The 26,513-nt window shown below is 38.7% G+C and overlaps 1 protein-coding gene and 1 pseudogene across 2 annotated transcripts in view; both read right to left on the bottom strand.

Moving 5' to 3' along the window:
* The window catches only part of Grid2 (glutamate ionotropic receptor delta type subunit 2), a 1,564,629-nt gene that overhangs the window by 733,609 nt on the left and 804,507 nt on the right, over positions 1–26,513 (bottom strand). The window lies entirely within an intron of this gene.
* LOC110542055 (large ribosomal subunit protein eL13-like) lies at positions 11,004–11,734 on the bottom strand (annotated as a pseudogene).

Below are 26,513 nucleotides of genomic sequence, written 5' to 3'. Positions count from 1 at the left end.
GGTGGGGTCGGGAGGGGAGGAGGGAGGGGCTTATGGGGGGATACAAAATGAATAAAGTGTAATTAATAAAAGTTTAAAAAATTTAATTAAAAAGACAATATAATAAAATTACTTTAAAACTTAAGCTAATTTAGGTCTTATGGAAAAGAATTAAAAGAAAGAAGAAAAAAGGCTTTCCTGGGGCCTGCACAGGTATCTGGATGGTAGCAAACATGGGTAGTAGAAAGTAGAAACCTCTCTGGACTATAGGAGAAAAAAATTTTTTTTGTTTCTGGACACTTATATTTCACCACCCAGATCCACTACCCCTCATTCCCATTTCCCAGCTTTATGACTTAAAATTCCATAGAGACCAGGGCATTTGCACAAGCTTTGGACTTCCAGTGGTTCTAACCAATGGGAGAAGAATGTGTTCAGCATAGTGCTTCTATTTGTCTTTTCTCAAATGATTACTAAACTTTAGGGTCACTTGTCCTCCTCAGCCACCCTCTCTCTAGACTTCTCTTTCACTCGGATCTAAGATTTTTCTCCCTGTGCCTTTTGGGACAAGAATTATGCTTGTCTTTCATTATCCTAGATTATGACATTAATGTTTATGTATTTCCTGTATCTTTTATAAGCTATTACAAATATCCATTGTAATATATACTGATTGAAATATAATCTGATATGAAAGCATTTTCTAGTGAGAGCCTGGATTTATACACCTGAAGCTAAAAGCTTAAGTCAGAGAACAAAGGATCATATACTGTCTAAGAAGAATAGCAGAGAGTAATAGAAGATGAAGGTAAAAATGAGTTATATGAAACCTGTATCTAGGGAGGCTGGCAAACTTAATAAACACTATTAAAATATTTCAGGCTCATGTTTATGTAGCCATAAACTGGAAAGGGGATTTTGAGAGGGGAACAAGGGATCTTAAAGGAGGTAGGAAATATAGAAATCAGAAAATCAGAAATAAGAAAGCAGAAAGAAGTAATTAATAAGGGGAGAAAAGGAACCAGCAGGAGAGAGAGAAGACACGCTTGGAAGGGCAGTGGAAGTGGAAGATAAGTGGGAAAAGAGTATAAGAGCACAGACATACGATGATGATACCTCATGGAAAAACATTGCTTTGTATGCTAACTAAAAAATAATTAAATATTTTTTTTTGCGTAATGGTAGAAGCAAGAAGGACAGAAGTTAAATTTTAGATTCTATTTTATCATAATGATATGATACTATATAGGAGTAACTATATATTTTTAAAGAGATACACAAGAATTATACAGGGAGTAAGAACCAAAGGATCTACATTTTTAAAGCATTTCCCTAGAAAAAAGGTCAGGTGGAGTAGGCAGTTGGTGAAGAACCTTGATAATAATAGTATCTGTAGAACATCAGTAGTAGGTTTACCATATGACTCTCTGTTTTTAACCTTTTTTATTATGATTTTTAATTTTTTTATTATTGTAATTTATTCACTGTGTATCCCAGTTGTAGACACCTCCCTCATCCCCTCCCAATGCCAACCTCCCTCTCCCTTCTTCTCCCATGACTCTCCCCAACTCCACTGATAGGGAAGGTCCTCCTCCCCTTCCATCTGACCCTAGCCTATCAGGTCTCACCAGGACTGGCTGTATTGTCTTCCTCTGTGGCCTTGTACAGCTGCACTCCTCCCAGGGGGAGGTGATCAAAGAGCCAGCCACTGAGTTCATGTCAAGATAGCCCCTCCTCCCCATACTAGGGCACCCATTTGGAGGCTGAGCTGCCATGGGTTACATCTGAGCAAGAGGTCTAGGTTATTTCCATGCATGGTCCTTGGTTATAGTATAGATCGCTGAGTCCAGAATTTTTGGTTCAGTTGCTCTCCTTGCTCCTGCCCCTCCAGGTCTCTCTATCTTTCATTTCTTTCATAAGATTCCCTGCACTCTGCCCAAATTTTGCTGTATATTGTCTTGACTATGTTTAGGTGTGTGCCTTGTATCCTTGATTTCTCCAACATTTTAAATATGAATGGGTGTTGGATTTTGTCAAACACTTTTTCGACATCTAAGGAGATAATCATGTGGTTTTTCTCCTTCAGTTTGTTTATATGGTGGATTACATTGATGCATTTCCATATGTTGAACCACCCCTGCATGCCTTAGATGAAGCCTACTTGGTCATAGTGGATGATATTTTTTATGTGTTCTTGGATTCAGTTTGCGAGTATTTTATTGAGTATTTTTGCATCAATATTCATAAGAGAGATAGGTATAAAGTTCTCTTTTTTGTTGGGTCTTAGTGTGTTTTTAGGTATCCAGGTGACTGTAGCCTCATAGAATGAGGTTGCTAATGTTCCTTCTGTTTCTGTTTTGTGGAATAATTTGAAGAGTTCTGGAGTTAGCTCTCCTTTGAAGTTCTGGTAGAATTCTGTGCTGAAACTGTCTGTCTCTGGACTTTTTGGAGGTGAGATATAAAATTTTTAAAAATTTATTATTTTTTATTAATTATAGTTTATTAACTTTATATCCCAGCTGTAGCCCCCTCCATCATCTCCTTCTAATTCCATTCTTCCTCCCTCATTTCCTCCCATGCCCCTCCCCAAGTCTACTGAGAGGGGAGGTCCTCCTCCCCTTCCTTCTGACCCTAGCCTATCAGGCCTCATCAAGACTGCATGAATTGCCTTCATCTGTGTGGAAGGAAGACTTTGATGACTGCCTCTATTTCCTTGGGGGATATAGGACTGTTTAATCTATTTACCTGATCTTGATTTAATTTTGGTAAATATCAATAAAATTTTCCATTTCATTTAGATTTTCAAATTTTGTTGCATATAGGCTTTTGTAGTAAGACCCAATGATAGTTTGGATTTCCTCAGTGTCTGTAGTTATGCCCCCTTTTCATTTCTGGTTTTGCTTATTTGGAAAGTTTCTTTCTGCCTTTTACTTAGTTTGGCTAAGGGTTTGTCTATCTTGTTGATTTTCTCAAAGAACCAGCTCTTGGTCTCATTTTTTATGAATTGTTTTCTTTGTTTCTAATTTATTGAGTTCAGCTCTGAGTTTGATTATTTCCAATAGTGCACTCCTCTTGGGTGTGTCTGCTTCTTTTTTTCCCTAGTGCTCTTAGGTGTGTTGTTAAGTTGTTTGTATGAGATGTATCAAACTTCTTTCTGAAAGCACTTAATGCCATGAGCTTTCCTCTTAGCACTGTTTTCTTTGTGTCCCTTAAGTTTGGGTAAGTTGTGCCTTAATTTTCATTGAATTTTAGGAAGTCTCTATTTTCTTTTTTATTTCCTCCCTGCCACAGGTGTTCATTGAATAGAGAGTTGTTTAGCTTCCATATGCATTTTTGTTATTTCTGTTGTTGTTAAGGTGTAGCTTTGGCAATGGTGTTCTGAAAGGATAAAAGGGATTATTTTGATCTTCTTGTACTGTTGAGGCTTGCTTTGTGCCCAGCTATGTGGTCCATTTTGGAGAAGGTTCTGTGAGGTGCTAAGAAGGAACTATACTCTTTTGAGTTTGGGTGAAAAGTTCTGTAGACATCTACTAGGTCCATTTGATTTAGGACCATTCTTGGGAGAGATGAACTGGACTGTGGCAATGAATTTGAGGGGTGGCAGAGTGATTTCCAGTTGTGTGGTTTGAAAATCTGAATGGATGGAGATTTACTTACCTGACAAAGTATGTAAGAGATGTAGGCAGATATGTAGCAGAAATAAAGTTTCAATGAGCTAATTGCATGTAAAAAGTCAGAGGGTGAATTAATTATGGTGCAAGTGGTAGCCGCATATGGCAAACATTTGGCTGGATACACCATAAAGAAGTAACATGGAAACTTGATGTTGTAGTTTGAGAATGGGCTCCATACTGTCATGTATTTGAGTGCGGGATCTCAAGGTGGTGGAACAGTTTGGGAAATGATTAGGAGATGTGACTTTGTTGGAAGAGATGTCTTATTAGAGGTGGGCTTTGAGGGTTCAAAAGCCTCTCTCTCTCTCTCTCTCTCTCTCTCTCTCTCTCTCTCTCTCTCTCTCTATCTGCCTTCATCTGGGGGTTTCGGTTGTGGGTTCTAAGCTACTGCTCTAGCTGTTACCATAATAGTAACAGACTTACTCTCTGGCCCTAATTAAAATGCTTTCTTTATAAGCTGTCTCAGTAATAGTGTCTTTCTCAGCAATTTAACAGCAACTGAGATGCTTAACAATGGATTAGCAGTTCACTTACAAGCAGCAAATGTAAGGAATAACAGAGATATGACAAAATCTTTGCTTTTAATCTTTATGTTGTTATGTTTGGGTTATAATAAAAACAAGGTGCAAAAATATGCTCAAGGCCTTTATATGTAAAGTCAAGGAAAATTTCTTAGTGATTAATATTCAATATTCAAAAGTTAAACTCTACGTGGATTACAAAACAATTAGAGTTGGAAGAGAGGGCACTTCTTTTTCTAATTAAGACAAATGTGTATCTTATTTTTGAAGATGCTACTGCGATAGATAAACATAAAACACAGTGGCTCTTCGTGGCTCCCTTATGTTCTCTTTATAATAAACTTCTGTTGAAGATAATACAACTGAAACATCACCATGACATTTTCTGAAATATACAGTTGAAACTTGTTTCAAGTACAATATTTTATATCTTGTCAATAATCAACACAACAGTATAATGTTATCTAAAGTGTGTCTCTGCCATTCCCAGGCCACACAGCAGCCTGGTTCACGCATCTATATATTTTTTTCTTTCTTGAGCCTCTGATTGCTTCTTTCTGTTTACTTCTTTGTTTATATGTTTTGTGTGAATGATGGCAGAACAGTGCTATAATCATCTACATAAGAAGAGCAAGCTGCATGAATGAATTCTCACTGTAATTCTATAATGGGTGAGCATGACCTTACCCAAATATCAAAAGACTGCAACTGGCAAATAGTATTACTTAGTATCTAAAATAACTAATACAGGCTAGAAATGTACTCAGTGGGTACCACCAAACCGGAGAGCCTGAGGATGATCCCTGACAAGAACATAGTAGAAGGTCAAAACTGAGGCCCCAAAGATGCTTTCTGTCTTCCACACAGATGCCATGTCTATCACACACACATGGGGGATATGAATCAAAAAATAAAATACCTATAATTTAGTCTTAGACTTTAAGGAATTCTGTTTTTAGTTTTCTATATGTTCTTACATGTTGACAATAACTGTGTCTGTCATTATATACAACCTTAGTTCATACACTGTCAACAAGCTATTACATGGGTTTCCTGTTTTCTCAACATGGTCTTAAGGAAAAATAAAGATTTAATTTTCTGTGTGATATGCTAAAAGAAGCTTCATTTCCTTAAAGATCAATGGTAATCTCTCCTCTGACAATTGTTAAAATTTTCACATCAAAAAATGTCTTGGGCAGTGAATGAAATCCCTTGACAAACACAATGATGTCTTATTCACTTAGTATTTTATTGATTTTAAAACATCAAGGTATTTTTAAAGAGGTAAATTCCAACACCAGCTTGCCTTTGTGTCTCTCTTCTTTTCCCTCTTTTCAACACATTCTCCTTGGAAGCTTTGGTGAGGGGTACCAGTGTCACTTCTAAACAGCTCATTATTTTTCTGATGATGCAGGGACTTATTAACAAATACCCAGCAATCCAGCATTCATCAGATGAAAACAGGGAATCTCTAACTGTTTAGTACTATCTAGTGTAGCCATTGCTAGCACACAGTGAAGGCATCTGGCCTGAGTTGAGCGGCAATGTCTGAACTCCGGAAGTCTAAATGACTCCCTGCACCTAGCATCTCCATCCGTAATGCAGAGTGAAAAGTAGTTTTTATATTGTTGGCTTCTTATATTTAAATGGCTTTGTGATTGAGCTTAATAGTTTTACAGTATATATAATGTCTGTTAAACTTTAAAATTTTAGTAATATTACTTATATTCAGGCATTCCTGAATATAAGTTTGCAAAATACAGAGTTTGAAAAAAAAAAAAAAAACACTATTAACACATTTCCATACTGTCTATATACAACAGATGATTTGTTTCTTTTGATTGGATTTTGAAAGCCAAACATAATTATACCTTATCTTAGATACTTATATCCAGAAACTCTTCTTGGTTCATTACTAAAATCAAGACAAAACAAAATATTTTCCTGATATCACTATACAAAAATATGACTACGGTTTAGTTTATTTTTCAAGTCAGATAGTATCTTTATATGCAAACGCTCCAGTCAGGCAAACATAAGCAACATCTGTTCACATGATGAAAACTTCAGAACCAGTGGAGAGCCTTCATTAACTTTCAGTCACAAAGCACATAACACAGTCGAGGAAATTCATAGCCATAGTTATCATTTGCATATTAATTCAATGTCATAAAATTCTGTTTGAAAATATAGTTTTAAAAGATTAAAAGGTGGAAAACACCTTGCATTGCTACCACATAGAACACAGGGATGATTCTCAATAGTTTTATCATCCTGGCCAATCACTTAAAGCAATAGCAAAGCTATGGTGTCAGTGGCAGCTGTCATGCAGTTGTTCTCTATTAAGTGTTTTGAAAATAGAAGGGGGAACATCTATGAAAACCTGGCACACAAACTCACACCTCACAGGAGTCAGAATCAAGACCTCCTATTGTTTAAGAATATTAAAGCAGCTGTTTTAAGACTCCACTGAACATTTTACTAATGTGTTATTGAATCAAATATGTTTGTACTTCATTATCTAAGTAGGCCAAGTAAATACAAAAGAATAATTGTTTAAAATTGATGCAAATCACCCAAACATTTTTTAGTTTATTAAAATAAATATATCATTTGAATGTAGGATTGCACAGTGATTTCCCATTCTAAGCAATAGCTTCTTTTTTCTATCATACAAATAGGAAGGCTAAATTCACTGTTATTTTTAGAAAGGGAGAACAGAGTGTGACTCTGTAAAAGACATTTTAATAGGCAGATTTTTATATACCAAACATGTGGTAGAAGAAGGAACACATTAATATCACCTTTCATAGCAAAACAATGACACAGTATTGTCTCTGAGAGCCCTGAGCAGAGTTAGGAAGTAGTCTCTGCTAAATGGCTGCCTTCCTAATGCTCTTAAAAATGTATATTTATCTTTTAAACTTTTTATTGATCCTTTGTGAATTACACATCTCATCCCTCATTCCTTCATATTAACCCTTCAAACTTGCAACCTCGCCCCCACCAAAAAAAATAAACAAATAAAAACAAAACAAAACAATCTCACCTTGGAAGCTACGGTATGTCATATAGTATAGCCCAATCCATAGAGGCTAACTTGTACATCCCAAATAGTCTTGGGTTGAGGTTATCACCTGGAAGGTGGTTGACCTACCAGGGGCCACAGCCTTAAAGAAAACTGACTATTCCTGTGGAAGAGTAGAAGGGAAGGAAGATTAGAAGGACCTGGAGGGGACAAAAATGCTGCAAGAAGACCAAGAGAGTCAACTGGAAGAGTTGGAGGGAAGGTTAGAAGGACCTGGAGTGGAAACAAAAGCTGCAAGACGACTAAGAGTTAACTAAAGTAGACCCAGGACAACTTACAGAGATGGAAGCACCAACCAAAGAGCATGCATGGACTTGACCTAGGCCCCTACACATATGTAACTGATGGGCATTTTGATCTTCATGTGGTTCCACTGGGAGGCTGATAGGGTGCTGTCTATGACAGCTTTAATTAAAAATGTCCATGGCAATGAGTCATTGGTCTGATTTAAGGCCTCTGGTTTGATTGCAGGAGAGCTGTCCCTGCCCTTCATCTGATGAGTTCACCCCTGTGCCCAAACATGGGGCAGGTGGGTGAACTACCCCAGGGTGAGAGTAGTGAGAGCTGGCTCCACCCCTGGCCTTAGTGATAGAGCTGGCCCTGGTGGTGCAGGCACAGGATCGCTGACAGGCTGACCAAATCAGTTTCCACCCAGGCCAATATCCAGGTTTCTGAGTTGTACCAACCCAATATCTGCCCCAACTATAAACTGCCAAAGCACATGAAAGGGTCAGTTCTACAGATCCAAAGCTGCAGGATCTCCACCAGACAGGTTTAGAGCAGGATATCTGTAAGGAGTCCTGGTAATGATCTAGTGTTGGCAGTGTAAAAAAAAAGATACTATTATTATAAGTTAACTTAGATTACCAAATGTCTGTTTTCATCAAAGTGCTTTAAGGTAGTATCTAATATTTGCACATAGGTTAAAAAAATTATTATGCTTGCCACACTGGGTATGTCATTCTTGTGAAAATATCACAGAAATTAAAAATAAATATAAAGAGATGAAAATCAAAATACAATTTCATCTAGTAAGTTTTCTTCATAATGAGGTGAGAATTACCTCTGAGTTGAGTATCATCCAAGGTCAGACCTTAAGGAATTCAGACTCTGAATCCTCAGATCTTACCAGAACATTTAGCAGCCTCCCTACGGCTCTGCAGATTTACATCGGCCAAATAGAGAGCAAGCTCTAGTACAAAATCACCCATGCTCTGTGAAGTTTCTGGCACACTCACATACACTGGAATAGAACAAACCTAGTCTAGAATATTCATTCATTTGCTTAATGTATCTTTGCTTTGCCAGTTAAATTAAGAAAATTATTTGGGGGACTAAAATTTCAAACAGAATAATATGTCGTGTCAACTTTCAGTGGCTTCCATCCCCAAACAGTCCAGATATGAGTTTTCCAGTGACATTTATATACAGGAAGGTACTTTGTCTTGGGGGCTGGTTGAATAGAGAAAGGATAGGAGGGCAAAGCACCGGCTTTGCATTGTCAGCTATTAAAACTGCATTTAAAAAAGACTCTGCTCCATTGCTGTGTGAGGGATAACAATTTTTGCCTTTCTATTTGCATATTGTCATACCATTAGAAAAGCTCCAGAACCACATAGAAGGAAAAGCACTGACAGTGTTCATTTTGCCAGGTAAAGTTTCACTTGCCTTGACCTCTGTTGAAAGAAGAGTGCACTAAAAGTATCTTCCAGCCAGGAAGAGACTTTGTATTGGCAATCAGGAGAAATGGACCCCACTGCCAGCTGCTTTCCTGGGCATAAACAAGCACATCAAACAGCACACTTGGATCACAACTGGATAATTGTTTTTAATGTACACATGCAAAATAAATGCACACCCTCACTAATAGTGTTAAGAAACACATACTCATCAGTGCTAACAGCATTTACAAAGGAAATATACACAAGTAAATATTTGCCATAATTTATAGCAGTAGTTGATAGCAGTAATTAAAGGCAAAGCATATTTTCCCATAAAAAATTCAAAACTGTCTGCTCAAGTTCAATCTTAAGCAAATCAGTTAATGGAAATTTCACTTATTATGCAGGATTCAACTTGCCAACTTAAAAAAGCAAGACAGTAATGAGTTCACCCAAGGTGAACACGGATCCTAAGGAACAGTACAAAGCCATAGAGTTTCTTAGACTCAAATTAATGCTCAAAACCGTTTTGTGGAGAAATGTTATCAAAATGATTGAAAAGGCACAGGGGAAAAAACCAAAACCATGTATCAGGGATAAAAAGATATCAGATCAAATAACACAGCAAGCTCTGCTATTTCAGTCATCTCAGAATAGCTTCAAACAAGACAATCAAGCTCAGAAAAATTGAGGAAGGTCCGAAAACACGAGAAAAGGAAGAGGAACAGAAGACAGAGACAAATAGATACACACAGAAAGACAGAGAGACAGAGATAGAAAGACAGAGACAGAGAGAGAGGGCAACCATGAAGAGAAAGGAGAGAGACAGGGAGAGAGAGAGGTAGGAAGGGAGGGAGAGGAATAGGGAGTAAGAGAAAGAGAAAGGATATAGAGAATGAGAATGATCTATTACAATGGCTGATTATATATTTTTCTACTACAAAACCAATGCCAATTTTCTTAATATCTCAAATCCAGGTTCAGTCTGAAAACTCAAACGGCAAAACATGTCTGCTTAGATGAGAAGTGAAGCCTATGAAAAAATTAAGTTAATTAGCATCCGAGTAATAGACTGCACAAGTTGAGTATTCCTAGCCGAGTGCTTTTACTAAGTAAGCATTCAACTCATTAAAGTGTGTTGGAAGTCGAAGCTCTCATAGCATGCTGGGTACTGTTGGAGCTAGCTCCACATGCATTAGATCACTTACCTGTGAATGCTCTGCCTACGTAACTGCTAATCAAGAAATGCCTTCTCAGTATGGAATTCTTTGGCCAATTAGAAATACCTTTAGCCTTTCACCTTTTATGTTTTAAAAGAATCAAGAAATAATAATAATTAGTGAGTGCATGTCCATTGAAGTGTATTTCTGCTAAGAAGCTATTTGTTAATCAGTTCCATCCCTTCAGGATGCAAGTTAAGATTTGGAAATTAGCAACCACACTCAGTGCTGCAAGAGTGAGACTGCATGGTATTGGCAGAAACAAATGGTGGATCAATTGAATTGAATCGAAGACCCAGAACTAAACCCACACACCTGCAGATCCTTGACTTTTGACAAGGAAGCCAAAACCATACAATGGAAAAAAGACAGCATCTTCAACAAATGGTGCTGGTCTAATTGGATGTCTACATGTAGAAAAATGCAAATAGATCCATACTTATCACCCTGCACAAAACTAAAGTCCAAGCAGATCAAAGACCTCGACAGAAAACCAGAAACACTAAATCTCTTAGAAGAAAAAGTGGGGAAGAACCTTGAACTCACTGACACAGGAGACAACTTCCTGAACAGAACATCAACAGCGCAGGCTCTAAGATCAACAATCAATCAACAATCAATAAATGGGACCTCATGAAACTGAAAAGCTTCTGTAAAGCAAAGGACACTGTAGTCAGAACAAAAAGACAGCCTACAGACTGGGGAAGGATCTTCACCAACCCTGTATCTGACAGAGGGCTGATATCCAGAATAAATAAAGTGTGTAGCATACTTAACTCTGGATTTCCAATGGTTCATTCTTACAGGTGGGGAAAACTGACAGAAAATGAAATAATTGAGAGGGGTGAGATCGCCAAGCTCTTTACAATTGAATCTAAATTCTTTTTTTTTTCTTTACGGAAAATTTATTAAAACATTCCAGCAGTGTATTACTTTTTCTTTTCAACATCTTGCTCTGCAGCTTCCTTCGCCCTTTTTGCTCGGATGCCAAAGAGCCGGGCATTGGCCCGGGCCATGCGAAGACTGGCAAAAGCCTTAAAGTTCTTTTCTTCTTCTGTGATGACTCTGGCTTTCTCCTTTTTGTAGACATTCCGGATGGGCATCAGAGGTCCTGATAGCTGGGCGGCCAATTTAAGCTCTTCAGCAGAACTATCTCCCTTCTTGGGAGCAGAAGGCTTCCTGGGGAAAAGTCTGAGCTTGGAGCGGTACTCCTTCAGGCGCTGCACGCTGGCCTGTAGTGACTCTGTGGACTTGTTTCACCTCCTTGGGTCTACAGAGATGCTGATGGTGCGAGCCATTTTCCTGTGGATACCAGCCACCTGGAGCTCTTCCAGGCTGAAGCCCTGCCAGCTCGGACCTTGGTGTGGTATGGGATTGTAGGGCACCTCACTGTGGGCCTGATGGGACCAGATGCGGGACAAGGGGCAATGCGGCGCACTTTCGCCTGCCGGGCCTTGCGCCTGCGGATCTTGCATGCCGGCTGGTTGAATCAAGTGTCCACTCGCCGCTGCCAATCCTTGTGGAAGTGGAGCTTCAGGATCAGGCCACTCCGGCTGGGCGCCATGGCTGCCTCCCGTGCAGGAGAACGGCCGAGCGGAAAGGGCGCATCTAATTTCTAACAGCATAGATTTTCATATATAATAGAAAACATTTGGATGTTTTTATATAGTCTAAAAACAGGTAACCATTTTTGTTTGTGCTCCATTTTTTCACAAGAATCATACAAACCATGAAGTGTTTATTGAGCATCATTTAGATAAAAGCTATGTCAAAGATTGATGCAAACATGCAATTCAAAACATATTGTGACCTGAATGTGTTCCTTATTGATTTTATTGGAAGTACAGAGCTGCATCTTGACCAGGATTGTGAAATGCAATTTTTTTCTTCTTAGACATAAAGTTTTCTATTTAAAGTAATGGCCTGTAGACCATTTTAGTTGGTTTTCGCCAATAGCTGAAATTAGAATCAAAATGTAGCACTAGGATGACGTCTAGTCCTAGGCAATCCCATTCCAACCATAGCTGCTTATAGTGTTCACCTCACATGTTGGAAACATGAAAAGCCAACAATCAATGTTTTCAGAGATGAGTATTGGCTGGCTCGCTATGTACTGTGTGAAACAATGTACTCAAATTCGATATGGCTTCCATACCTATGATTTAAAAGAGGATGTTACTTTCAAAAAATTGAATTCAATAATGTTACAGATAAATAAATATGTCCATGTTTTTACCAGTTAATTTAATGTCCCTTAACAACAACAAAAAATATTAGACCTGATTTTTTTTTATTAGTTACACTTTATTCACTTTGTATCCCCCCATTAACCCCTCCTTCCTCCCCTCCTAATCCCACCTTCCTTCCCCTTCTTCACACATGCCCCTCCCCAAGTCCACTGATAGGGGAGGTCCCCTTCTAGTTCCTTCTGATCTTAGCCTATCAGATCTCATCAGGAGTGGCTGCATTGTCATCTTCTGTGGCCTGGTAATGCTGCTTCCCCCTCAGGGGGAGGAAATTAAAGAGCAGACCAATCAGTTCATGTCAGAGACAGTCCCTCTTCCCATTACTATGGAACCCACTTGGACACTGAACCTCCATGGGCTGCATCTTTGCAGGGGTTCTAGGTTACCTCCATGCATGGTACTTGGTTGGAGTATGAGTCTTTGGAAAGACCCCAAATTTTCTGGTTTTGTTGCTCTCCTTGTGGAGTTCCTGTCTCTCCAGCTCTTACTATTTCCCACTTCTTTCATAAGATTTCATGTAGTTTGCCCAACAGTTGGCTATAAGTCACAACATCTGCTTTGATAGTCTGCACAGCAGAGCCTTTCAGAGGCCCTCTGTGGCAGGTTGCTAACTTGTTTCCTGTTTTCTTCTTCTTCTGATGTCCATCCTTTTTTCCTTTCAGAATGGGGATTGAGCATTTTAGTCAGGCCCTCCCTCTTGATTAGTTTCTTTAGATGTACAGATTTTAGTAGGTTTATCTTATATTATATGTCTCTATGAGTGAGTATATACCGTGTGTGTCTTTCTGCTTCTGGGACAGCTCACTCAAGATGATGCTTTCCAGTTCCCACCATTTACCTGCAAATTTCATGATTTCCTTATTTTTCATTGCTGAGTAATATTCCATTGTGTAGATGTACCACAATTTCTGTATCCATTCTTCAGTTGAGGGGCATATGGTTTGTTTCCAGCTTCTGGCTATTACAAATAAAGCTGCTACAAACATGGTTAAGCAAATGTCTTTATTGTGTACTTGAGCTTCTTTTTTTTTTTTGAAGGGGGGATATATGCCTAGGAGTGGTATGGCTGGATCTTAAGGAAGCATAGCATCTTCAACAAATGGTGCTGGTCTAACTGGATGGCTATATGTAGAAAAATGCGAATAGATCCATACTTATCACCCTGTATAAAACTAAAGTCCTAGTGGATCAAAGACCTCAACCTAAAACCAGACACATTAAATTGGTTAGAAGAAAAAATGGGGATGAGCCTTGAACTCATTGGCACAGGAGACAACTTCCTGAACAGAACACCAACAGCACAGGCTCTAAGAGCAACAATCAATAAATGGGACCTCATGAAAGTGAAAAGCTTCTGTAAAGCAAAGAAAAATGTCATAAAAACAAAACGAATGCCTACAGATTGGGAAAGAATCTTCTCTAACCTTTTATCTGACAGAGCGCTAATATCCAGTATATGTAAAGAACTAAAGAAGCTGAAAAGCAACAAACCAAGTAATCCAGTTAAAAAATGGGGAACAGAGCTAAACAGAGAATTAACGATAGAGGAATATTGAATGGCAGAGAAACACATAAAGAAATGCTCAATGTCATTAGCCATTAGGGAAATGCAAATCAAAACTACCCTGAGATTTCACCATACACCCATGAGAATGGCCAACATCAAAAACTCAAGTGACAACACATGCTGGAGAGGTTGTGGAGAAAGGGGAACCCTCCTCCATTGCTGCTGGGAATGTAAACTTGTACAACCACTTTGGAAATCAATCTGGCGCTTTCTCAGACAAATAGACCTGAATTTTAAGGTGTTTTTAAATTTAATCTCTTCATGGAAACTGTGCTCTGAAACATAGGAAGCACTAAGAGCACCGGTGTAGAATGTGAGAGGTCATTGAAAAGAAGAATTTCTTACTTCTAGTCATTTTAAAAAAATAACAAGTTAGCAAGATTTAGTCAGTTCACAATGGAAATCAAGATGAGGCACACAGACTCTCAGGAAGGGAGAAAAGAAGGAAGGAGGGAAGGAAACAGGGAAAGAAGGAAGGAAAAACGGAAGGAAGGAGGGAAGGCAGGAAGGTGAGAAGGAAGGAAGGAAGGAAGGAAGAAAGGAAGGAAGGAAGGAAGGAAGGAGAAAACCGGTGTGATTAGATGTAGGGCTTAGCTTAATATACATAATATGTGTTAAGCCTCTTAAAATCCTCACATCAAATGGTTTATAGTGAACAATAGTGAAAAAAAAATTCACCATTTTCTTTGACATCATTAAATACAGAAAATTAGTTTTCCTATCAGTGATAGCTAATGTAAGGTTTAAATTACTGTGATTAAGAAATCTATAAAATAAAAATGTCTCTAACCTGTAAGCTCCACTTGCCCAAGGATGGATAAACCTACAGGCCCTACTTGCCCAAAGACTGGTAAACCTGCAGTCCCTACTGGCACAAACCAGATAACTTCCGGGAATGCTGGAGGCTACTCTTCCTATATGATGACAAGACTTATGTTTTCACTCCTGTAAACAAGATTGGTTGCCACAGCTGCAGCAGGATGTGCTTGGTCACATCCGGGTAGGCAGGAAGCACAGCAGGAAGGAAGAAAGGAAGGAAGGAAGGAAGGAGAAAACCGGTGTGATTAGATGTAGGGCTTAGCTTAATATACATAATATGTGTTAAGCCTCTTAAAATCCTCACATCAAATGGTTTATAGTGAACAATAGTGAAAAAAAAATTCACCATTTTCTTTGACATCATTAAATACAGAAAATTAGTTTTCAGCAGGTTGTATGCCTGCCTCCTCAAGCCCCACTGGACAAAGGCAGGAAAGTTCAAAGCCTTGTGGATTTGCCTTTACAAGCACCAGAATAACATAATCAGCTGCCATTCTCTGAGAATCCCAGGTATGGATCTGACCCCTGTCTATTGTCGTGGTCAATATTAAATAAACTTGCTTCAAATTTGGCTCAAAAAACTGTGGTAGTTGTCTTAACATACAGTGTAGGCTTTGACGTTCAGCCTACAAAGACTTTGCTGTTATGAAGTTTACAGTCTAATGAAGAACAATGGTAATAATAAGCATTCTAATGAACATTCAGGGTGTACAGTATCACATATATGTATTCACTGAATGAAGTTAGAAATGTAATTTGATTAGTCATGAGGCAATTTACAATCACTCTTTAAAATGCCTTTTAGTTTTTGTTTCTAAAGCATTATTTGATTTTTGTCTCTTTCTGAATAAACATGAAGTGGTTATTTCATTTAGGATACCGTAACATTTTAAGGAGTCTTTAATTTTGCATAGAGTACTTCAACATGGCTTATGCCATGGAAACTCACTGAAGTCATATTATGTCCTAAAATTTTCCTGATGGAATCTGGGACTCTATGGCTCTAGAACTTGAATTCTACAATAATACATTAGAATATTTTTGAGTTGACAACAGGTTGCCTTAGCATCACTTAAGCATTCAGTGGAATATGGTCAGACATGGTCAAACCTACTACTTCACTTTGATCTGTGTGAAATGGAGCACTCTAAATTGGTATGACTTCGAGCATTGTGATCTAGGTGGAACATTACATTAAGATATAGTCTACCAAGTTCCCACTCTCCTTCTGTGCCTAAGGCTATGGAGAAGAAGGCTGAAAACACACACACACACACACACACACACAAACACATACAACACATGTGAAATGTGAAATAAATACCAGTTCAGTAGGTTTTTGTTGTTGTTGTTGTTGTTGTTGTTGTTGTTGTTGTTTTTTATAAGAATACAAAGAATCAGTGCTATTGACTCTGCTAAGGGACAGATGTTGATGTTGATGGAAATTCCTGGCAGTGTATTTGGGTTGTGGACATGCTTTGCTGTGTTGAGAAGACAGTGGGTGACAATATTGACAACAGCATAGTGGAGAGGGTCATAAGAAGAGGGAGGAGATGAGGGAGGGGGCTACAGAGTGAATAAAGTGTAATTAATTCAAAATTAATTAAGAAACTAGTTGTTGGCTACATCTCAGTGCAAGAACTCGTGAAGAAAGGTGAAGGGAGACATGAGTTTTGAAAAGCTACAGGGATCCTGCAGTTTAGAAAACCAGTGTACCAAACCTACAACTAGTGTATCTCACCAGGCAATGGCTCCTTTATTGTTATCTCAGCAATGAATCTGCCTCAGGCAGGTTGGCCAGGCAATTAGATACTGTTTGAAATGCAGTCAGGTAGACACACTAATTGCTAGAATTCTTAGCTATTTATACCCTATATGGAAGAAAACTCATTTATATTGTCAAATTTAGTCATCATTTAAATTCATATAAAGTTGTGCTTTTCTTCCTAAGTTTGTCTCCTTGCTTCCTTTCATCCTGTCTCCTCTTCTTACCTTACCTCCCCTCCCTTTCCTTTTCCTCTCTTCTTCTCCCCTTCCTTCCCTTCTGCTTTCTTCTCCTCCTTCCCCTCTTCTTACCTCCTCTCCCTTCCCTTTCTTTTCCAGTACTAATTTAAATGCATGAAGCAGGCTGGCCTGCTAGGCTAATGGACTCATTTTGTAGTTTTATGTTGCTTTCAAGACCCTCCTTTGATGTTGAAAAAGAACAGCAATGATGAGAGGAGCTGGGTAATTTAGGTTCTCCCTGAATTTTACACAAAAATAAGTTACAGAAATGCAGGCCTTTAGGCCCTATTTAATAAAGTCAGTTTTGAAACTGAGTTTATTCCAAAAGCCTGTGATGCCTTGTTGTGCATAGAGCTAAGGTCAAGTGGGTTGGCCAAGCTGTGAATTGCCTTCATGTACTCCTTAACTGATAAGGGAAGGGTGGTTATGAGTAGTGCTATAGCAGATGCCCCTTCTTGGACCCCAGGCATTCTGGGCTTCAAGCCCTGCTGCTAGTTTAGCTTGGCTTCCCACGAGCTGGCTGTGGGAGAGACACCGTTGCCATCTGTTTCCTCTGCAAGCCCAGGGTAAGGATGACTGTCATATTGAATCTTTTAGACTCAGCAGTATCAGCAGTATTCTTCCGTTCTTCCAGTCACATTCAGCATATCCAGTGACTTTGTCATGCCAACAATGAAGTATTATCTTATGAGTCACCAGGATTCTAAAATTCTTTCACTTCCATATACCTTATGGGTATAATACATAATAGTTTAAACACTCTGTTCTACTATGCTAAAGGTCACAAGCATAAGAAAATATATAACAATCATTGCAATCAATCCTTCCGTTACTTCACAGTTTCATTTTGAGAGGACAGTAGATATTTGAGACAGTGTCTTATTATAAAGCACAGATAACCCTAGATGTGTGCTCCTCCTTCCTTAGTCTTTCGACTAATTAGATTAACAAACTGCACAACCACACTATGTCTGTGGTGTGCTGAAAATCAATCCTAAGGGTTCTTGCATGATAGGCAAACAACTACCAACTGAGCTCGACATCTCCATGCCAAATATATCAAGATCAAAAGAAAGACAATGTTGTATTGTTTCCCATCCATAGTACATTCTTATGACTGTAACTTATGACAAAAGAAGGAGCTAGAATGCCTGACCCTATTGAATCTTTTACAAGAAGACGTGGTGCTATGAACTTTGTGTATAAGACGCTGTCTAAAATATCACAACCCACATCCAAATAAAACAAATCCCCTGAATACATATCCTTTAACTATTGCTTGCTGAAGGAACTATACTTAATCTCACAACATAGGTTAGCTTTAGTTACTTTAGCCATAAAAAGTAGCCATATAATGAATTGTTGGACTAGACTTGTAGTGATGATGAAGTGTATAAAAATAAAACATAAAATAGCGTCCAGAATACAAGAAAAATATTTAGATTGTCAGTTCATAGCCTGGCAACTACTTCACAGTATTTATAGTTTACTCATTTTTGCTGCCAGTTGGTGATACAATCTCCTTCTCTCTCTGACACACATATATATATACACACTCACACACACTCACACACACACACACACACACACACACACACACACACACAGAGAGAGAGAGAGAGATATGATAGATTCTTTTCACTTCTTCCCTCATCTAATGTTAAAAGTATTAAGCATACTGACCATCAGATGGTGTCTCGGTGTCTCAGATGACATGTTCAAAGATCGCAAATTAGTATTCACATTAAATGTTCTTTTATAGAGTTAAGTGTTAGTTTGAAATAAATCAGAGTCTGGCAAAATATATTTCCTGATGAACATATTTAAAAAGAGTGCAGTAAGTTGGAAAGTGATCATTACCTTAAAACATAAAGTAAAATGCAAATAATCTACTCAATCTAGATAAACAAATGTGCTATTAAAAATGTGATCATTTTCTGAAAATGATACTCCAACCAAGGACCATTCATGGAGATAACCTAGAACCCCCTGCTCAGATGTAGCCCATGGCAGCTCAGTATCCAAGTGGGTTCTCTAGTAAGTGGAACAGAGGTTGTCTCTGACATGAACTCAGTGGCTGGTTCTTTCATCACCTCCCCCTGATGGGGGAACAGCCTTGCCATGCCACAGAGGAAAACATTGCAGCCAGTTCTGATGAAACCTGATAAGCTAGGGTCAGAGGGAAGGGGGGCAGACCTCCCCTACCAGTGGACTTGGAGAGGGGCAGGGAGGAGATGAGGGAGAGAGGGTGAGATTAAGTGGGTAGGAAGGAGGGGGCTACAGCTGGGATACAATGAGGATAGACTGTAATTAATATAAAAATTAAAATTTAATTAAAATGTGATTATAACGGACTTATCTTTACAACTTTAATTTAATATCTCCAAATAATCACTTTTTGGAAAAAATGAATTATTTAAATAGTTTTAAAATAAGTATCATAGATATTTGAAGGGTCTGTTGATGACTAGAGATCTTTCTAAAACTATTGGAAAAGTTATCTTCCTTTGTTTCTTAACCTTCCCTGAGGCTTATTTCTATGAAGGTGCTTACACAGTTAAGGAAAGAACTATTCCTTTTTATTATTTTACAAATCAAAATTTTTCCATGACTTAGATATAATACAATAAAATGAAAAGTATTTTATAATATAGGTTTAAGGAATAAGTGTTATTATCCTCATTGTAGAGAAAAGAAGTTTCTGTAATAGTAGGGTCTGTGTCTGAAATTCTGACAAAGAAAAATCCAAATTGGAAATGATATCCATTGTTATGACCTACTTCTAAAGCATTGAAATTTTCAGATGAGTTTTCACTAAGTTGTTCGAGGATGGCCTCAGCTTCACTATGTAAGCTTATCTTGATCTCACAGCCCTCCCCAGTCTCAGTCTCCCCAGTACTGGAATTACAGGTAGGAACCATGATACCTGGGTTTTGATATTTCTAATGAAATGGAAAACAAAAGACTCATGGTCAAAACATCTTACTTTATGTAGGCAATACTTATTCTTTCTTCCAACATTTTATCTTACTAAGCAACCAGTGATATACTATTCCTATATAAAGATTTGATCTTGAAACATCATCTCAGTCCATAGGGAAATCAGGCCAAATGACTGATCTATTCTCAACATACTCATTTTAGGGACACTTACAGGCACACCTAGCTGACAGTTTGTTTGGAAGCCACGGTGGGTGGATTTGCTCAGCTGCACATAAATGCAATCCTTCCTTAAAGCTTTGAAGTTCCTGAATGAGAGGTGGAGCACTAACTGCAGACATTTAATGTATTAACTGTCTACAACTTCAAAGGAAGTATGATTAACTCAGTGACACACAATTGCTCCAGGGACAGGAAAAAAAAAAAGGCAGCAAACATAATTCATATGCTTATTCTTTTCCCATAGCAATTAAATGACAATGGTAAATGAGCAATTTCTTTTCTAAAACTCATGTTTTAATATAAAAATATGCTTTTAAGTTAGGAGTTCCATTGAACACTATCTAGCATCCCATGCAAGTTTATTCTATACTGTAGCAGTGGAGCTGGAAGCTGTGTGTGTGTGTGTCGGGGGGGTGCTCTGCTGGATAAGGTTGAAGTCAGTAGTCTCCCCGGATGGCCAATTATTTGCATTAGGTCCATGATGATAGACTCCCTTTTCTTGTGGGGTTCTAAAAGCCTTCTCTGATCTGGGTGACCCCTGGTCTTGTAAGGAGCTGTGGAGCATCACAAAGCCCTCACAGCAGATTACAGGCAAGACCATTCCCTGATAAAGAAACTGCTCTAGCAAGCATCTAGGAATTCCTAGAAATGTCTCACCTTGCTAAGGATCTTAGTCTTAAACAGTGACCTTCAAAATACTTGGAAATTCCCTCTCCCCTTCTTATTATTCCCTTTAATTATCCCCCTTAATTATCCCCAAAGGATAATTAAGTACTGTATTTTCCTTCTTCTGATAAGACCATTAAGTATCCTTGATCCTCTGACCCCAGCAAATCAAACATATTTACCCTTGAAAACCCTCCCTCTGCCCAGAGTTTATATTGCCCTTGATTTCACAGGAATAAAGGCATGTGTTTTCTCAGTTCAAGACCATCTGAGATTCTTCATTCATCCTCTGCTGGGTTGCATCTCATTGGGCCTGCCCTCTAGCCAGCTGGGCCTGGGCCTCACCAAGCCTGTGTCTTGGCTACATACCAATCTGGTATGGGTTTTGACCTGAACCTCTGTTGTGCTGCTGTGCTCAGCACAGCACAACCACTTAACAAAGATATATAAACCTTTGGAGGGGGATCCAAGATGGCGCCACCAGGAGGACACTCTTTCTGACCAGCAGCACAGCAGGATCTGCACAGTGACCAGCAGACAGAACTCTCGGTCCTACAACACCAGCGACCTGTGTTTCACTGGTGAGAGGAAACCCCAAAGTGTGGGATTCAATCAGCTTCAACTCGCCCAGCTAAACTGCGAAAGAGGTCCAGGTTCTACCAGGCACTTGGTTGCAAGCCCAGAGCCACATGCCAGCATGCTCTGACAACTGTCCCAGAATGAATTGTGGGCTCCACTAAAGGAGAGACTGGGATTTCCAGTTGAGAGAAAACCCCACGGTGCAGGAAGCCATCAGGACCGACCTTAGATCACCCAGACAATCCCTGGAAAAACCTGGGGTTCCACAGGCACCCCAGGAGCCAGCCCAGAGCTAGGGACACAGGTGCCAGCACAGAGTCCTGGCTGTTGCCTGACTAACTGCCCCAGATAGAACTGTGGGCCCCAGGGCTCCAGAGACTGAGTTTCTCTGTCGGGTGAAGCATAGAGAGGGGAACAGCAGGTTTGACCTCAGAGCATTCAGCCGACCCTCCTCCCCCAAACGTTCTTGGGAAAAGTTACAGTTTCAGCAGGCGTCCAGGCACCCAACTGCCAGCAAAGTGGAGCCAAGCACACCTGTGCCTGCGAGTTCTACTCACCATCCCAGAAAGAATTGTGGTTCCCAAAGCACAGTCTGGTGTCCCTGCCAGAGGAAAACCCCACAGCAGAGGGATCATCAGGTGCAACAATTAGGACACCCAGCTCCAGAAGACTTTCTGGGTTCACGCAGCCTCTAGGCTCTAGCCTTCTACTGCAAGCATGAGTGCCCTGCTCACCTGCCATTGATTACTGCTAGGGCACAGGGGCACACAGCTGCAACCTCAGACCTACAAAAGCCTGAAAACCACTAAAGCAGCCCTCAGATACTGGTCCAAGGTGCAACCTGTTATCCCTAGCTAAAGTGACAAAACTGCAGGACTCCCTGGTTCTTCAAGAGGGCTGCACCAAAAAAAAAAAAAAAAAAAAAAACAAAAAAAAAACCCAAAAAACCAAAAACAAAAAAACACACCTTAAGAACAGAAGCTGCTCACTAAACTCAGAGAAAAAAAACAAAACAAAACAAAACAAAAAAACAAAAAAACAAAAAAAAAAACAAACCAGAAGCAGGGCAGCCATCTCCTGGACTTCTCCTGATGAGAAGACAGCATTCCTGAACACCACAGTTACCACACAGGTCCATATGCCTGAGGTGAACTACGATAATTCCCGAGAAGCACCACCATTCAGTTGACCATACCCAAAATGCTGAGGAGATCTACTTTGGAACCCAGCCAAGGGGATTCTCCACACTCCAGGACCCAGCAGGTACCAGAAATTAACAGAAAATACCTGAGATAGCCAGATGGGTAAAGGCCAGGGTAAAATTACAATCAACAAAAGGCAAAGCAATATGGCATCACCAGAACCCAGTTACCCAGGGGCAAGTAGCTCTAGACACTATAACATAAGTGAAAATCAAGAAGATAACCTTACATCTATGCTTATGTAGAGGATAATGGAGGAAACAATAAAATGGGTAAAGAATTAGAGGACAATATAGTAAAACAGATTATGGCCATCTGTAAAGAAAGACAGGAAGATGCAGCCAAACAGTTTGTGGACTTCAGAGAAGAAATGATTAAATCACTGAAAGAAATAAAAGAAACAGCAGAATGTTTAAACAAATAAAGAATTTGGTTTAAACAAGGTAAAGAATTTGAAGGAAAAACAGGAAAATACAGTCACAAAGGTGAAGGAAATCAACAAAACGGTTGGAGATCTGAAGATAGAATTGGAAAAATTAAAGAAAACACAAGCAGAGGAAATAATGGAGAGAAAGAACACAGGAAAGAAAACTGGAACTACAAGAGGTAAGCATAACCAACAGACTAGAAGATATGGAAGAAAGAATCTCAGCTGTGGAAGATGCAATGGAATGCAAAAAATCTAAAAAATTCCTGACACAAACCATCCAAGAAATCCAAAACAACATAAAAAGACAAAACCTAAGAATAATAGGAATAGAGGAAAAAGAAGATTCCCTCCTCCAAGGTCCAGAAAATATTTTCAACAAAATCATAGAAGAAAATTTCCTCAACTTAAAGGAGAGGCCTATAAGAATACAAGAGGCCTACAAAACACCTCATGAATTAGACAAGAAAAGAAAATCCTCCCTCCACATAATGATCAAAACAGTAAGTATACAGAACAAAGAAAATATACTAAAAGCTGCAAGGGAAAAAGGCCAAGTAACATATAATGGCAAACCCATCAGAATCATCCCTGACTTCTAAACAGAGATTTTGAAAGCCAGAAGGACCTGAACAGATACCATGCAGACCCTAAGAGAACACAGATGTCAGCCCAGGCTACTATACCCAGCAAAAACTCGTAGTCCACATAGACAGAGAAAACAAGATATTCAACAACAAAAACAAATTTCAACAATACCTACACACAAATCCAACATTACAAAAGATACTAGAAGGAAAAATACAACCCAAGAAAACTAACTACTTTTAAGAAAACACAGGAAAAAAATAACCTCACTAAAGCAAAACAAAAAGCAGCCAAGCACACAAACACACTACCATAGACAACATCAAAATCAAAGGATCTAAGAGCCAATGGTCATTAATCTCCCTCAACATCAATGGACTCAATTCTCCAATAAAAAGACACAGACTAACAGAATGGATGTATAAACAAGACCCAACAATCTGTTGCATATAAGAAATACACCTAAGTCACAAAGATAGACATTACCTGAGAGTAAAGGACTGGAAGACACTTTTCCTAGCAAATGGACCCAAGAAGCAAGCAGGAATAGCCATTCTAATATCTAATAAAATAGACTTACAACCAAAATTAATTAAAAGAGATAGAGAAGGACACTTCATACTCATCAAGGGGAAAATCCTCCAGGAAGATATCACAATCCTGAACATCTATGCCCCAAATGCAAGGGCACCCACATTTGTAAAGGAAACATTAATAAAAGTTAAACCACAAATAGATCCCCACACATTAATAGTGGGAGACTTCAACACCTCACTATCAACAAAGGACAGGTCAAAAAAAACAGAAATTAAACAAAGAAACAATGACTCTAACAGAGGTAATGAATCAAATGAACCTAACAGACATCTACAGAGCCTTTCACCCAAACACAAAAGAATTTACCTTCTCAGCACCTCGTGTAACCTTCTCCAAAGTAGAGCATATACTTGGTCACAAAGCAAGCCTCAACAGGTACAAGAAGATTGAAATAATCCTTTGTAACCTATCTAATCACCATTGACTAAAGCTGCACCTCAACAACAGAAAAAGCAAAAAGCCTACACACACATGGAAACTGAACAACTTGCTACTAAACAACAGCTGGGTCAGAGAAGAAATAAAGAAATTAGTATTTTCCTAGAATTCAATGATAATGTTCATTGAAGATTTTCATGTCAACCCAAACTTATGGGACACAATGAAAGCAGTGCTAAGAGGAAAGTTCATAGCACTAAGTGCCTTCAAGAATAAATTCAAAATATCTCATTTAAGCAACTTAATGGCTCACATAAAAGCCCTAGAGAAAAAAAAGAAGCAGACACACCAAAGAGGTGTAGAAGACTGGAAATAATCAAACTCAGGGCTGAGATCAATAAATTAGAAACAAATAAAACAATTCAAAGAATCAATGAAACCAGGAGCTGGTTCTTTGAGAAAAATCAACAAATAGACAAACAAATAGACAAATAGACAAATCACCAAAATCAGAAATGAAAAGGGGGACATACTGACAGACACTAAAGAAATCCAAACAATCATTAAGTCTTACTTCAAAAGCCTATTTGCCACAAAATTTGAAAATCTAAATGAATGGACAATTTTCTTGATCAATTCCACTTGCCAAAGCTGAATCAAGACAAAGTAAATCAATTAAATAGTCTTATATCCCCTAAAGAATTAGAAGCTGTCATCAAAAGTCTCCCATGCAAAAAAAGCCCAGGGCCAGATGGTTTCAGTGCAGAATTCTACCAGACTTTCAAAGAAGAGCTAACACCAATACTCTTCAAACTATTCCACAAAATAGAAACAGAAATTACCAAACTCATTCTATGAAGCCACAATCACCTTGGTACCTATACCTCACAAAGACCCAACAAAAAAAGAGAGAACTTCAGGCCAATCTCCCTTGTGAACATCGATTCAAATATACTCAACAAAATACTTGCAAACTGAATACAAGAACACATCAAATATTCATCCACTATGACCAAGTAGGCTTCATCCCAGGCATGCAGGGGTGGTTCAATATATGGAAATCCATCAATGTAATCCACCACATAAACAAACAGAAGGAAGAAAACCACATGATAATCTCCTTAGATGCTGAAAAAGCATTTGACAAAATCCAAAATCCAAAATCCATTCATGTTTAAAGTCTTGGAAAGATCAGGGATACAAGGCACAAACCTAAACATAATAAAGGCTATATAGAGCAAGCCTATAGCCAACATCAAACTCAATGGAGAGAAATTTAAATCAATCCCACTGAAATCAGGGATAAGGCAAGGCTGCCCACTCTCTCCATATCTCTTCAACATAGTTCTGGAAGTCCTTGCTAGAGCAATAAGACAATTAAAGGAGATCAAGGGGATTCAATTTGGAAAGGAAGAAGTCAAATTACCACTATTTGCAGATGATATGATAGTATACATGAGTGACCCCCAAAATTCTACCAGGGAACTCCTACAGCTGATAAACACCTTCAACAAAGTGGGCAGATACAAAATTAACTCAAAAAAATTAGTAGCCCTCCTGTATACAAAAGACAAAATTGCTGAGAAAGAAATTAGGAAAATAACACCCTTCACAATAGCCACAAAGGACATAAGGTACCTTGGTGTGACACTAACCAAGCAAGTCAAAGATTTGTATGAAAAAAATGTACAGTTTTTGAAGAAAGAATTAGAAGAAGAAATCAGAAGATGGAAAGATCTCCCATGCTCATGGCTTGGCAGGATTAATATAGTAAAAATGCTTATCTTACCAAAAGCAATCTACAGATTCAATGCAATTCCCATCAAATTACCAACACAATTCCTTACAGAACTTGAAAGAAAAATTCTCAACTTCATATGGAACAACAAGAAACCCAGAATTGCTAAATCAATCTTCTACAATAAAAGATCTTCTGGAGGTATGTCCATCCTTGATATCAAGCTGTACCATAGAGCAGCAATACTAAACACTTCATGGTACTGGCATAGAAACTGACTGGTGGATCAATGGAATCGAATAGAAGACTCTGGAATAAATCCACGCACTTATGGATACCTGATTTTTGACAAAGCTGTCAAAACCATTCAATAGATAAAGACAGCATCTTCAACAAA

The sequence above is a fragment of the Meriones unguiculatus genome, chromosome 21, assembly GCF_030254825.1.
Source record: "Meriones unguiculatus strain TT.TT164.6M chromosome 21, Bangor_MerUng_6.1, whole genome shotgun sequence".
NCBI classification, from domain to species: domain Eukaryota; kingdom Metazoa; phylum Chordata; class Mammalia; order Rodentia; family Muridae; genus Meriones; species Meriones unguiculatus.
Note: the sequence above shows the minus strand (reverse complement) of the source record. Positions and strands in the feature narration are given on the sequence as shown.